Source organism: Petaurus breviceps, unplaced genomic scaffold (genome assembly GCF_028583685.1).
Source record: "Petaurus breviceps papuanus isolate PSGF00001 unplaced genomic scaffold, PetGlider_PUasm1.0 98, whole genome shotgun sequence".
In the NCBI taxonomy this organism is placed as follows: Eukaryota; Metazoa; Chordata; class Mammalia; order Diprotodontia; family Petauridae; genus Petaurus; species Petaurus breviceps.
This window is the reverse complement of record NW_027187460.1, coordinates 54,530,280-54,542,823: the sequence shown is the minus strand read 5'-3', so window position 1 is coordinate 54,542,823 and position 12,544 is coordinate 54,530,280. Positions and strand designations below refer to the sequence as shown.

At 39.7% G+C, this 12,544-nt stretch overlaps 1 protein-coding gene across 5 annotated transcripts in view; it reads left to right on the top strand.

The window, feature by feature from the left end:
- Positions 1 to 2,488: 2,488 nt before the first annotated feature.
- OXR1 (oxidation resistance 1) overlaps positions 2,489 to 12,544 on the top strand; it is a 592,053-nt gene continuing 581,997 nt past the window's right edge. For 2 of the 5 annotated variants that reach the window (XM_069081337.1, XM_069081335.1), the window contains exon 1: positions 2,489 to 2,720. The gene's annotated coding sequence lies outside the window, so the exon portion shown is untranslated. Of the gene's footprint in view, positions 2,721 to 7,960; positions 8,092 to 12,544 lie in introns of all 5 variants that reach the window. The other 3 variants (XM_069081340.1, XM_069081339.1, XM_069081336.1) reach the window with 2 other exon arrangements.

The following is a 12,544-nucleotide window of genomic DNA, read 5'->3' as shown; positions in this document are numbered from 1 at the left end:
GATTCAGATGATATGAAAGTATTTTGTAAACTCTAAGATTTCATCATATAACTTAAATATAATATTATTAAGGCTGTAATCATCTGCATATTGATTCCACCCAACCAGGTTTTTGTGTGAAAGGCACAAAAGGCAGGATTAACTTGTGAACAATGTATAGGAGAGGAGTTTCCCTTAACTTGTTTACTGACATTTGCTGTTCTTACCTACATTTACAGAACTGTATTTTAGCAGTGCTAGAAGAATTTCAAAGAAAAATGAGTCAGATGCAAATATCACTTAAAATCATTCCATTTCAGAATATTTATTCACTTAAGCTCAAGAAAAAATAAGCACAAAGAGTCAAAAATAGTCATGTGTTCACAGCCACCATAGGCAACTAGAAAATAATTATGATAGCATTTCCAGACCAGCATCCCATCCAGGCAGCTCAAAATCATCCTGCCTCCCCACAGCTGCAAAAGGAAAGAGATTAAGAGACAGGCAAGTCACTCTTTTTCCAGTTCAGAAACTACTGAGTCAATGTTTTTTTCACTCTCTGCAGTCAACTAGAAAATGTTTCATCAGCACACAGTACCAATCCCTAAATCACCATAGCTAGAAATTAGCTTCCCCCAATTTCCACATGGTCTTGGACTGAATTCAGGCTAGGAATATAGGTGTATACTTGAAGGCCTGAAGCTGTCAGGAAAAATCTGTACAGGATTTAGGACAGGCCGTCATTATACTATTATTAACCACTATGTTAAGACATAAATTAAGAAAGAGAATGAAAAAAAATCACAACAAAGGCTTTTAACATGTTGGAATTGTTTATTGTGCTCCCAAGGAAAAGGAATCTTAAATTGCTTGAGCTCTTGGTTTGGGAAAAGCTACTTATTTCAAATAATATTTCCCTTATTTGTAAGAATGAAATTTTGCTTTAAAATTTTTGAATGCCTTCCTCTATAAAAAGCACATGCACTATATATGAATTGCCCACATTATGAATTATTAAAGTTCAAATTAGTAATTTGAGAAATGAGGATGTAAAGACATCTATATTTAAATTTTACAATTTTTTTGACATGCATTAACTCATTTGACCTTTACAGAAAATTTATAAAGTAGGCAGAGGAGGAATTTTCTTACAGATGAGAAAACTGAGGCCCAAAAAGATTGAATCATTTACCCAAGGTCACAGAGCTAAGGCATAAACCCAGGTCTTCCCCTTTTCCTTTCAGCAGCTGTCTTTCAGAGGAAGTATGAAGATGTTTTCCTAGGGGATACTCCAAGATATATTGTTTTTTTCTTGAAGTAGTTGGAGTGACTAGAGGTTCAGGGGTGAAATGAAGAAATGTCTTAAGCAGAATCGGTATGATTCACAAGCCCGCAATTTTCCCCAAACCGTCAGGTTTCAATGGTGAAATCAAACTGTTGACCACGCATGCATGGTCATTCAGTAAGTCTGTTTCCGTTTTTGAAAGCCTGTGTGGTAAAGAGGAGAGGGGAAACGAGGAGAGGGAAAACAGAAGGGGAGACTTAATTTATAGGTCAGTTACCCAGAGACATAAGAACCATTGTATATCCAGTTGTGTATGTTTTGCGTGTGTGTATGTGCGCGCGCGCGAGTGAACAAGGTAAAATCACGTGTTGACTTAAGGCTCATGATCTGCAGACGGATCCAGTTTCTGCCCCCCCCCCCCCATAAAGAGTCATAGTATTTCCTAGCATCCCCCTCCCACAACCAGCCACACACCTGCCTCGCTTCACCTTTTTTTCAGTTTTTATACCCAGCCTGAATCAGACCATTCTTCTTTCCCCTACCAGCTACGAAAGAAGGGCAGGGTAGCCTAGCTCCTATGTGACTCCAGCAGCTAAGCTGGTCTGCGCAGTTGTGAGAATAAGATTTAGCTCCGATTTCTGCAATGCACGCTGCTCAGCCGTGTTTCCTTTCCGACGCGGATGGGGATTCCGGGGGATTGCTATATGTCAGTGGCTTGGGACCCTGAATCGGGTGCGCGGGAGATCTGGGGAGGTACGGCAGGTGAGAAAACCTGAAACTGAAGCCTGGGCTGGAGATAAATGTCTACGCGTTCAGTGTAAGCTTTTCAGAAAGGCAGTTTGGGGGAAGGGAGCTTCGTGGAGTTAATTTTCCACAGGGGGCTGAGGGGACCTGAATCCTAGGCATAGATGTCTCCCCGGAACTCAGCAGCCCCAGCATTCCCAGGCTCCTGGGTAAGCAAGGCAGCCTGGAGCTCTGGGCTTCTCACAGCGTCAGAAGGAGGCGAGCGCTCGATTGTGTCCTTTTAAGCTCCAGCTGTTCTTTCCGCAGGAACTATTTTTAGCTCGCCCATTCGCTCCCTCTCTCAGCTGTGGCAGCATCCGGATCGGTGTTTCCTCTCGGTAGCTCTTCACTTGCTTTCCTCATCAGCCTTGCCAATCCTCCAACACCACCCCTACCTATCCCTCCTCTCCTCCCTCCCCCCCCCCCCCCCCCCCCAGCAGCTCTTGGTAGCTTCCACACAGAGAAGGTCAGAAAACTGAGCATGTCTGGATGTGCTCGGCAGCCACAGCGGCGGGGGCAGAGCGGGGATGCGTCAAGCTGATCCCATTCACGAGGAAGGGGCCTGAAGGAGCGCAGGGAGTGCGCCGCGCTCCGCCTCACCCAGCCAAGAGGGGCGCAATCGCCGCAACCGCAGCTGCCGCCGCCTCCACCTCCACCTCCCAGCGACCGGCAAGTAAGTTTCTGAGGTTGCTGGGTGGTGGGGCCAGGGCTTGGCAGCCGGGTGAGTCCCGTGCCCTACAGCAGATGGATGCATGCCCAGGTTTGCGGCAGAGGAGGCGCGGCTGGCAGACTGGAGAGCTGGCATTACTGCTCCGCGTTCCCCCTTTCCACTTCCTCCCTCTACCCCTGTCCCTCTCCAAGCTCTGGGAGCAGTTTGACCAGTTTGGAGCGCCGATGGGGATTGGGAAACACTGGTTGGAGCGAACGGGAACTGGTGCTGTAGGAAGGAAGAACAGTTGGAAGGGGGAAGGGAGCATGGGAGCCGGGGAAGGATGGTAGAGAAGGGCATCTGGAAAGAGGGGCAGAGCGGTACAGAGAAGAGCACGTAGGGGAGTGAATTTTGTGGGGTAGAGGGACAGGGTCTTAGGAGGGACATCTGGGCAGTGAGAGGGGCACAGGGAAACCTAGGGGGAAAGGTAAGGGACTGGACCGGAGCAGGTAGAAGCCAAGGAAGTCAGATTTGGAGGTCTGTGGAGGGACAGGTGCAGAGGCTTGGAGGGGAGGTAGGGATTTTCAGAGGGGGGAATGGATGAGGAAAAGAACGTGGAGAAGGTGGACCCGAATCCTAGCAAGGGAAGCTGGGAGAAGGGAATAAGTGCTAGGCAGTGATCATAGGGAACAGCTAGGATTTCAGACTAGCGACCGGCTTTGCGGGACTTTGTGATGGAGAGGTTTGGGGAAATCGGGGTTGACTGAGGGTGTAGGTAATAAAAACTGGCTGAAGTGAGGGGCCAGCGGGTCAGGAATTTTGAAAGTAGAATAGCAAACACCTGCGGGGTGGGTGTGAGTTTGAGGAGGAGGGAGGTTAGATGCTCAAAAAGGTAATGAAGTAGGCTGGAGGGGAGTTATGGCCGGCTGGAGTCTAGAAGGAAGATCCAACCTCCCCTTGAATACTCACCTAGTGTTTGTTCTGAGCCAAGCCTTTCTGCCCCGTTCTTCTCCAGGTTTCCCAGACCAGCTTGGCCACAACTGGATTCATCTATACTAGGGATTGTTAATGTTGAACAGCCCCTTTAACTTGCATTTGGAAGAGATGGCAATGTAGTCATTTGCAAAGGTGAAGCTGTGTCACCTCCTCCCCGGAATCCCCCAGTTTATGGGGTGTGTGGTAGGAGGAGTATTTGTTTTCTTTATCATCAGGGTCCCCAGGCTGATTCTAGATCTTTCAGCTGCTGAGTGGAGCTGAATTAATAACAATGTAGCATGTAGATCTCAAGTTGTATGTGTGTGTGTGTGTGTGTGTGTGTGTGTGTGTGTTGGGGGTGTAGAGAGTCTGACTGAGTCCATTTGCTGCACCCTCCGTGTTAATGAGGTGCTAGGACAGGACATCATAAGAGGAATGTGTCTTTTATATATTCCTTCCATCTTTTCCTCCCATTACTCCCTCTCTCCCATCTCCTTTCCTTCTAAACCACATGCACACACCTGGAAACTGATCATTTCACTTTGGTGTAGGAATTAAAAAACAGCAGCTCTCTGTTCCTCACCACAATCTTCTCTTCTCTCAGGAGCAAACTGGGAGCATTAGCTGTGATTGTGGTTCAAAAATCAGGCTTCCAGGGCTTGTCCCCCAGTCTTTCCAGAGGTGCTAACTAGGCTGAAGGGAGACTATATTTATTGGTTCTTTGACAGGTGCTAGATGTCATAACATGGAAAGGGGAGTGACCTACACTGAGACTGTTATACTTGGCTGTGTTCTATCTGTGCTCAGGCCTTCTGTTTCTCTCTTTTACCTCCTCCCCCCAAGAAGAACCCCCAAACTTGGCAGAATCATTTCCACCCAGAAGGTTTTATACACAGTAAAGCTCTTCCAGATGGTTAGTGACCTTCCTCCAAAACTCAAAGAAGCATACTCTTACAAAGAAAGCTCATCATTGAAATGTGCCCAGAACAAGGTGGGGGTAATGTTTCTACTATATGTTGTACTCATCATATATTAGCTAAAGTATTCACTTCTGGACTATACCTTTTAAGAGTAGTGTTTACAACTTGATGAAAGACTTTAAAACCATATCATTTGAGGACTGGTTTGTATATCGCAGGGAGATCCACATTTAGTGGCAGCTTTAAAATATGAGTAACTTCAAAAGGCAGAACAAGATATAGTTGAAAGTTGCATGGAGGTACATGAAGAATCAGGAAGAATCTTTAGGCTCTGAAAACAGTGGTTTACTGTGTGAGATAGCATAGAAAGTACAAACATTCTTTTTTTTAACTACCTGTCGAGGATGCTCTGGAGTGTATCTCTACATTTGTTGGAAAGTGAGGCTATCTGTCATGTCCTTTCTGCCTTTTAAGAATCTGATCTGGTATCATTGAAGAAACTCAGACTTCAATTTTTAGGGCTGTTCTTACTCCCACTGTTCCAAGATTACTCAAAAAAAAAAACCCAGCAACAAGAAGAACTACTTGTCTCCTCCTGTTTTAGGTTTTCAGGGTGAAAGAGGAAAATGAATACATGTACCAGAATAAAGTGAGGCATGTTCAGCATAATAGGGGGCTGGCCATGGAATCAGGGAAACTTGGGTTTACGTTCCAAAAGTAACATGTATAGCTATGTGACCTTGGGCAAATCATTTAACTTATCAATTACCTAGACAACTCCATAAAACTGTAAGTAATAGATGAGTTTCATATTATTTGTAGCCATCAATTAAATCTGCATCCTCCCCACAATTTAAAAAAAATAAATCAAATGGAAACAAATTTTAGGAACCCTGAAGTCTTTTTGAAAATTTTTTCATTTGTGATTTGTTTAAATAAGAAAACAAACTTGTGAAATGCAAAATTACAAATTTAACACATTTTCTTTCTTGATATTAAAATACTAATAGTCGGGTCTTCATTTCCCAGCTCACAGAATTTTTCCGTTTCTAAGAGGAGGCCTGATATTGGAAAGATTTCACTTAGATGACTCTTTGCTGTTTATCTTTCTGTTCTTTCCCAAGGTCTTAAGGTTCCTGATCTTTCATTTGTTGCTGGAGCAGTGGTAGGTAGCTCCTATAACTTTTGCTTTCTATAGGAATATTCCTATCCAGTATTTCTTTGTGAATCTGTATTATGTGTTTTGGTGTGGCTGTGTTATTTTTGCAAATAGGTGATACTTCCTGTGTGACCCTGGACAAGTACTTCAACTTCTCTGTGTCTCAGTTGCCACATCTGTAAAATGAGGAGTTTGAACCATCTGACCTCTGAATCTGTGAAATTAATGTCAGGTTTACATTCTAGCCAAAATTAACTGCTTACTGCTATCCAATCTTGTCTTAATACTTCCTCTTTCTAGGCTTTTGTACATGATACATCCAGTCCAAACCCTGGATCAAGCTCCCTGCCCCACATGCCATCTCTATCTTTTATGATTCTTCAAGGCCCACCACAGATAGCCTTTCCAGACCTTCCTAGATCTCCTTACCTCCTAACTGAAATGATACGGCCTTCCTTGAATCTGTCATTCCCTTCTATTTGAACTTTCCTATATTATTCCTATCTACACAGCTATATATGTATGCATATACATATATATTCCTATGATATGATCATATCCTAATACCTACAATAGCTGTATTATTGTTCTGTGTGTAAATGTCTCTTTCTACTACTAGATTGATTGAGGTTAGCGACTGTGCCATTTTTTTTTCTTCTTTGAATCTCTAGGGCCTAGGATGGTACCCAACACCCAGAGGGCACATACTAAATGGTTATGGGATTGACAGCCAAAGAGATGTCACTTAACCTTGGTGATAGAAGCAGAACTGGTCTAGTAGGCCAAGAATAAAGAATAACTAGATGTTTCTGTGCAGCTTTGAATATAGAGTGGTTTTGGTTACATCCAGGTCTTTCATTCACACTAGGAAAATGTGTTCCCAAATAACTTATTAATTACGATGCTCTATATTAGTTGGGAAAGAACACTCAGCTTGGAGTCAGAAAAACCCTGAATCCCAGTTCCTGCTCTGATACTTACTAATCATGTCATCCTTGGAAAGTCATATCCTATCTCTGGACTTGTTTCCTTGTCTATAAAATGGTTTTAATGGTGCTGATATTATCTCCCCCAAAGTTGAAGGAGGTTCTTAAAGAACTCCCAGAAATAATAACATCAATAATAATCACAGCATTTAAGTAGTGCTTCAGGCTTTGCGAAGTACTTTACAAATATATCATCAATCCTCATAACAACCCTGGGAGGTAGATGCTATTACTGTTTCCATTTTATAGATGAGAAAATAGAAGTCCAGGACCTTGCTAAGGTCATACAACTAATAAGTGTCTGAGGTTGGATTTGATCTCAGAACTTCTTGACTTCCACTCCAACACTCTATCCACTTTGGAGCCACTTAACTAATTATTTTTACTGTGTTACTGCTGGGTGCAAAGTACTATGCTAAACACTGAGGGTTACTTTAATGGATTTGATAAAAGGGAGGGGGAGAGAACAAACATTTATTAAGAGCCTACTCTGTGCCAGATAGTGTGCTAAGTGCTTTACAAATATGATCTCATTTGATCCTTACAACAACCCTATGAGGTGGGTGCTATTATTATCCCCATTTTGCAACTGAGAAAACTGAGGCACACGGAAGCTAAGTGACTCGCCTAGGGCCCATAACTAGTACATATCTGAGGCTGAATTTGAACTTATCTCTTCCTGACTTTCTAGTGCCACCAAGCTGCTTCCAACTATACTATATACTTCATAAGGTTGCCATGAGGTTCAAACAAGAATTTATATAAAGTTCTAGTTGTATATATTTAAGTTGTTGTGAGTCATATGCCTTATTCCAGTGGTATCACAGCTCCAGCTTTCTCTTTCTATCTGTGCTTCTTTTAAATCCTCCATAAAGGATCCTCAGGGTGTCCTCAGGTCCTATATCTCTTCATTGCCCCATTGATCAACAATTTTAATTCTTCAGAAACTCACAACCATAAGATATCCCTGAGAAAATATTGCTCTCAAAAAGGATGCGCCTTTTCCAGTGAGAAGTTGGGGCCATTTGAAAGCATACAATTTTCTAAATGCAATTCAGTTTCCTGTTATCCTTCATTCATGACCCAGCTTATTGTGCATTTGCAGTGTTTGTACTGTGAGCTACCTATCTAAATGCATGTCATCAGCTAGAGCATAAGAATCTCCATCCCCTAGAACTATGTGAATAGTGCAAAATATTTTGAATAATCATGGATCTCATTTAGGAGGCTCAGCAGAGTTCCAGGGCTTGACCCAAACAGCACAACATTATCTTCGAGCAGGAACATCTGCAGAGACCCCTCTTCTATTTGGACTCATAGCTGGATGCCCGCCATAGGAATAGCAGACAACCTTGGTGAGCATGTGTCTTCCTCTCTTATATCTTCATTTGATATTAATCATCTGAAAGTCACTGAACAAAGTTAAGTCCTGTTACATCTTTTCAAGGAAGCTTGTACTATTTTAGCATATGAAAGGGATATAGATATCTTGGAAATTTGCTGTATCGAGTCATATGCTCTTTTTTAGTCAACAAGGAATAAGCGTTGCTGGGTTGTGTATTTTCTATACCTTTCAGTCAATTATGTTACTTTACAGATACTGTCTTTTGTAGAATATCATCTATGAACAACCTACTTATTCCCTTCACATTCCTTTATCAAGGATGCTATCTATATATAATTCTCATAAAGATCTTTTTTAGCATTGGGCAAATTAAGAAGTTATTAATATTTTCTGACTCAATTTATGGTCATTTTTACCACATTTTTCTAAATTTTTCTTATTCTTTCAGTGTGCCTTAAGAATTCAACTCCTTCACAGTTGTTACATCTAACACAGAATGGGTCTGTTTGTCCTTATTCTGGTTCAGCTGCTCTTTCTATTTTCCTCACAATACCATTTCTACTTTTTCATACAACATGTTTGGGACCATGATGTTAGAATCTAAATGTGATGGTTCTACTCTTGTTTATGAAGAAAAAAATTCTTATAGTATTCTGGATGACTATTTTTTTTCAAGTATATGTCAGTTTTTGTCTAGTTTTATCTTTAACCATTGTTAGGATGATCTGTTTTAATTTAGTTTATTTAGTTTCTTTATAATTTAGTTTCTTTATAACCTTGTTTTTCCAGATACAGATTCTCACAGTTTGAGACTACATTGCTCATTTTTTTTTCACCCATCCTCCTCTGTGATGTTTACCCAAATTAGTTCATGTTCTAAACTGCTGTAACCTATGACTGCCATCTTTTCTCTGCTTGGCAAGGAGATTAAGTATTTTCAATGTAAAGTGATTTCTAGGCAGTTTTGGTCTCTTTGTTGTGGTGATTGATTTCTGCTAAGCCTCCTTAAGAAAAAGTGATTGTGCCAATTTCTGTTCTTTTATTTAAGCATTAATATTAATTCCTTTTTTTTTTAGCATTACTATCTTGTTTATAAATAGCTCATATTGGAGCTATCTAAATGTCCTCGATAGCTTTTAATTTTTCCAGTTAAATATTGATTTTACCTTGCTTTAACAAGTCAGTGGTCTGATTGTACACTGATAGCTGATTCAGAAATGATTCCCATATTAGTAACCAATCTTTCTTGTATATTAAAATTTCATCTCTGTGATTTTGTGATATAACTCAGTGTTAACCATGTATCACTACTTGCCGACTCTATTTCTGAAGAAAATGTTCACAATAAATAGGTGTGATGCTTCTGTGAGGTATACAAGACTTTGACTTATTTCTTGAGCCATATTTTCCATTGTTTACTTCTATTCTTGAGGCATTTTTTCCATTGTTTGCCTCTTTTTGCTTTTGCCCACCTTTCTATTGCAGCAAAAAAGTATTAAATTAAGGAACTTGAAATTGTTTTTTTTTTTTAATTGGGATTTAATTTGGAGGGGTTCATATAGTGCTCATCAAGTAAAATTTTTCTACTTCTTCATCTTCTGCATTTTATTTTGGCACAAAAGCTGCCATTATCTTCATGGTGGTATTTTTGAAAATAGCCAACCAGCACCACAATTTGAGAGGAGGGAGCAAGTAAACCTTGAAAAGATGTTTCTTTTTGCCTTGGTACAGGCAATAAAAATAGCTCCTTAAATGGCCCCCTTTAAGGTGATCTGCAAACAATCCTTCCATTTAATGGCTTTTTATCTTCATTCATGCAAGAATGTCAAGACTCAAGACTAGTATGATTCATTTCCTCTTGTATATCAACTAGCTGGTCTTGGGACAAAGAGCTTATTTTTAGAGTATTGATTTAATAGTAATAGGTGGCCCCAGAACTGTAATTTGAGGCACCCTGAGTTCCTCCTTCTGCCATGTTACCCCTATCACTACGGAAGCAGTTGAGAGCTATGCAATACCATGGGCTATTTTGTCTTTTTCTTTGTTTTATGAATTAGTACAGCATAATAATTCATCACTACATAACCAGCTTATGAAAGAGGAATCTCTCTCTCTCTTTACCTAGGCTGGTTTGGAGAAAGCAACCTTATTCGTTGGCTGGTACTAAAAATATTTTAAATGCCCTGATGCTCTTAGTGGTACTTGGAGTCTTGTCAGGTACCTGCCAATGTTTGCTCTTTTGCAGAAGCTTTTGAGGGCCCAGAATCCTTCTATATGACTGAGGCATTGAGATGGGACTTTTGCAAAGATACAGAGACAAATCATATAGTGTCTTTGTTTCACAGCACTTAACAATAAAAGACTTTACATTTGGGGCAGAGGATAGTGCCTCTACAATGGGACAGTGGGAGGAAATGGTTTGAGAAAGTGAAGGTCATCTTCTCAGTGAGTAACATAGTGCTTGACATAGAACAAGCATTTAATAAATGCATGTTGACTGGCTAAATGACAACAGGTACTCAAAAAAAAAGTCTGATGTTTGAGATTTAGGGAAGGATATAATAATTCTATTTTGGTTTGTTAATCTGTACATTAGAGAAAACAGCACGAAGTTCCCTTATTAAGTAGCTGTATTTTAAAAGACAGAAATATTATGTTGCATTTATTCTCAGATGTGAAGGGCTACATAAATAAATGTTTTATCCAGTGAAAGGCTGTGTTAAATCAAAGAAAATGTTAGAGAACATTAAAAACATAAATACTTACTAGATTCCACATAAAATCCTACAAAATTAGTGTTTCTAGAAGTCTGCAGAAGAATGCTAAAGATGCTGTGTAATTTTCATGTGTTTTGTTTCTGTTTTAATTTGACAACATGACACATATTGGAAACAAGTCTTACTAGCCTGTAGCTCAGCAGTTAATTCACCAGAGAAAGAACAATAGAATAAGTTCAGATTGTAATAAGATCTCTATACTATTCTTATGCTACCTCTTTGCATAGAGCTCAAAGCACTTTATAAGTAAAAATCAAATAATAGACTAGTTGAAAAGGATCTGAGAGAATAAGCATATCTCATTTTATAGATGAGGAAACTGAAGAGTGAATTCTTCAAGCCCATATAGAGAAAGAAAAAGAGGAATTAGAAACCATATTTTCTGACTCCTAACTACCATTTAATTGTTGTTCAATTATTTCAGATGTGTCTGACTCTGTAATCCCATTCAGAGTTTTCTTGACAAAGATACTAGAGTGGCTTGCCTTTTTCTTCTCCAGCTCAATTTACAGATGTGGAAATTGAGGCAAAAAGGGTTAAGTGACTTGTCTAGGATCACACAGTTTGTAAGTGTCTGAGGCCAGATTTGAACTCACAAAGATGAGTCTTCCTGACTCCAGGTCTGTCACTCACATTTGCTATACCACCTATTTCCATGACCATGACCATTGAGACCATAATTAGATAGTTCTCTAAATTATGAAGAAATCATCTTTCAAGATTGACAGATAGGAAACTGAGATTCAGAGGACTGAAGTGACTTCACTGATATTTCTGCTTCTTGCTCTGTGGACTTATGTGTGAATATCTTATCTTTTGAATCCTAATTGAAGGGTTATCTTTATTGACACTCCTGTTAAAGTCATTACTCATATAAAGCAGAGCTGAACCTTCGAGGACAATTAAGCCAACCCATCCCTAGGAAAGGAAAAGAATCCTTTTTATAAGATGCTTGGCAAGTGATCATACCTTTTTCTTCTATTAATCAAGCACTAATACCAGTTATTCCTTTGCCTGAGAGAAAAGAATGCTAGGAAAAACTTGGTGCTTTATTTAACTCTTCCATCTTTCAAACCCTTTTTGCTACCAAGGTGAGGCAAAACAGTCTTTAGCAAAGGCATTAAAACTCAACATCTCTTCTAAACACTCAACTTACATTTCAAATTACTTTCTGGACCTGTCTACTGATAACAGCCTACCGAGACTTCAAATCTAAACTGAGCTTATATTTTCCCTACTAATTGTTCTTCCTTTTTTAGTTTTCGCTATTGTTGTTGTTAATAACATCACCCATTCACTCAGTCTCCTTTCTTCGAAACCTTTGGGTTATCTTTGGCTCTTCCTTTCCTTTCACCTCCCATATCCAATTATTTGCTAAATTTTATTGATATTACAAGATTCTCATACTTGTCTTTTCTTTATTATTTCACTTACTCATTCTTTACCATAATATACTAACTGATATTCCCACTTGTTTTTTAACCCTGGATCATTGTTTTCATTTACTTCTCTTTCCTGGGTATCTAACTTGTCTCATTTGTCTACTTCTAATGTTTGTTTAAACTGGAACCAAATAATTTTGATGAATGTTGTTTTATAATATAAAGTCTGGTGATGTTATCTATTTATATTTTCTTTATTATTTTACTTGAGATTCTAGATTTCTTGTCCTTCCAAATCAATTTT